This window comes from Triticum urartu, chromosome 7A, assembly GCF_056163025.1.
Source record: "Triticum urartu cultivar PI428250 chromosome 7A, HENAU_Tu73, whole genome shotgun sequence".
In the NCBI taxonomy this organism is placed as follows: Eukaryota; Viridiplantae; Streptophyta; class Magnoliopsida; order Poales; family Poaceae; genus Triticum; species Triticum urartu.
Genome location: NC_141879.1, coordinates 475739283 through 475742392, shown reverse-complemented (window position 1 = coordinate 475742392; position 3110 = coordinate 475739283).

The following is a 3110-nucleotide window of genomic DNA, read 5'->3' as shown; positions in this document are numbered from 1 at the left end:
AAAGCTCGGGTTGGTAAGGCTTGAGAATTAAACTGTTGCAGTAAGCCTTCCTGCTCAAGGCGTCAGCAATTACATTGGCCTTGCCTGGAGTATATTCGATACTCAGATTATACTCTTGAATCATTTCGACCCAAGGAGTCTGCCTGAGGTTGAGATTAGGCTGAGTGAAGATGTACTTGAGACTCTTGTGGTCAGTGAAGATGTCCACTTTTCTTCCCAATAGGAGATGTCTCCAAGTCAAAAGAGCATGCACAACTGCCGCCAACTCGAGGTCGTGAGTGGGGTAGTTCTTTTCATTGGGCTTCAACTGGCGAGAGGCATAAGCCACAACTTTATTCTCTTGCATCAACATTGCACCAAGACCTTGAAGAGAGGCATCACAGAAGACCTCGAATGGTTTGGATTCATCAGGAGGAGTCAGAACTATAGCAGTGACTAATTTCACTTTCAGGGTGTTGAAAGCGATGTCACATTCGGGAGACCAAATGTACTTCACGTGCTTCTGGAGGAGGTTGGAAAGAGGCTTCGCGATCTTTGAGAAGTTCTCAACGAACCTTCGACAATAGCTTGCGAGACCAAGGAAGCTGCGGAGTTGCTTCATGTTTTGAGGTGGTTCCCAATTCACAATTGCAGACACCTTCTCAGGATTCACCGCTATGCCCTTGGCAGAGATGATATGCCCAAGGTAGAGAACCTCATCGAGCCAAAACTCGCACTTTGAAAACTTGGCGTAGAACTGATGTTCTCTGAGCTTATCCATCACCAAACGCAAGTGCTTGGCATGATCTTCCTTGTTCTTGGAAAAGACCAAAATGTCATCGAGGTAGACCAAGACGAAGTCATTTGTGTAGGGGTTGAAGATGAAGTTCATCATGCGAGAGAATGTCAGAGGAGCGTTGACGAGGCCAAAAGACATGACAATGTATTCATATGAACCATAGCTTGTTCTGAATGCCGTCTTGGGGATATCTTGCTCACGAATTCGAATCTGGTGATAGCCCATATGGAGATCAAGCTTGGAGAATACTTGAGCACCTTTGAGTTGTTCAAACAGCTCGTTGATTTTGGGAAGTGGGTACTTGTTCTTTATAGTCTTCTTGTTCAATGGATGGTAGTCAACACAAACTCGGTCCATTCCATCCTTCTTCTTCACAAAGAGAACTCCACAACCCCACGGAGAAGAACTAGGTCGGATGAGACCCATGCGTTCTTGTTCATCGAGTTGCTTCTTCAGCTCCTTCAACTCTTTAGGTCCCAGCTTGTAAGGACGTTTGCAAACAGGTTCCGTACCAGGCTCAAGATCGATGACAAATTCAACTTGCCGGTGCGGAGGCATTCCTGGAAGCTCTTCTGGAAAGACGTCTTGATATTCACAAACGACTGGAATTTGAGAGATGGCATCCAGTTCATCCTTCTCATTGAGAGAAAACAGACGGATTGTATCATCCCTTGCGGCAAAGACAATTACATCCTCAGACGAATGAGTCAATTGAATCTGTCTGGCTGCACAATCAAGCTGAGCCTTGTGCTTAGAAAGCCAATCCATTCCGAGAATAAGATCAATATCCGAGTCACCAAGAACATTTGGAGAAGACAAGAACTTATAGTCACCCGAAGTGATTGAAACATCCGGAACGCATACTCGAGAAGTCATTTGATGGGCCGGAGAGACAATAGCCAACGGTTTCGGCAACACTTGAGTAACAAAATCGTGCTTAGATGCAAAAGGTTTTGAGATGAAATAATGCGATGCACCGGTGTCAAAAAGAACTCTTGCAGGAATATCGTTAACAGGAAGGTTACCCATGATGACATCTGACGAGTCCTCTGCCTGAGCTGCATTCACCATGTTGACCTTGGCTTACTTGGGGTTATGCTTGACCACAGCTGTACTTGCCGATCTCATAGGAGGAGGAGGAGGGAGACGCCTCTGATTGAAGCATTTGTTGGCATAGTGACCCTTCTGTTGGCACTTGTTGCACGTGACCTCCGAGAGCGGACGGTGATACGGAGCACTCGATCTTGGAGCTTGAGATGAAGTCTTGTTCTGAAAGCCAGGGTTGGGTGGGTGGGAAGATCCACTGACACCTTTGCTCTTCTGCTGATAAGGCTGACAGAACGGAGGAGGAGGAAGCCAATACTTCTGCTGCTTAGCCACTTGAGTTGAGGAAGAAGGAGTTGCATCTCTGACTCGCTTCTTGGAAGCATCGCACTTCAGTTGAGCAGTCTCTTGCTTCATTGCCATGTTGTAAAACTCATCGTACCTCTTGGGCTCAAAGAGGACGAGAGCTAGCTGGATTTCTTCTCTGAGACCACCCCTGAACTGGTAAATCATGCTCTTCTCGTCAGGGACGTCTTGCTTAGCAAAACGGGCGAGCTTCTGAAACATTTTGTTGTACTGGTAAACAGAAATAGTGCCTTGCTTCAGGTTGCGGAATTCCTCACGCTTGCTTTCAACCACACTCTGAGGAATATGATGAGCTTTGAAGTCTTGACGGAATTCATCCCAGGTAATCACACGGCCTCCTTTGGAATCTTTGTACTGCTGGAACCATTCTGCAGCTTGGTCTTTGAGTTGGAAGGAGGCAAACTTGACAAAGTCCCCAGGCCTGACGTTACTGCACTCGAAATGCTTGCATATGTTCACGAGCCAATCATCAGCGTCTGTTGCCTCAACACAATTGCTGAAGGTCTTTGGCTGGTTAGCAAGGAACTGATTGAGTGTAGCAAAGTGGTTCTGATTGTTGCCATGACCCTGGTTCTCTTGGTTGCGCTCTTGAAGAAGTTGCATGATCAGCTGCGTGTTTGCATTGGTAGCGGCCATCACAGCTTGCCATGCCTCCGGCGGTGGAGGTGGTGGTGGCGGATCAGGATTCGGAGTCGTGCGCGTTGGAGGAGCCATCCTGAAGAGGTTGACATCCGTTAGCACATTGACAGACAAATATTTAAGCTGAATCAAACAGGTTGAAATTGCAACATATAGTCTTCACATCCGAACCAAATGAACGAATGCATTCCAATCGAAATGGTCACATATCCATAAATTGAGAAGCCACTTAGAATTGAGGTAGAAGAAAAACAACAAGGTACGGAACAAGAACGAATACTTG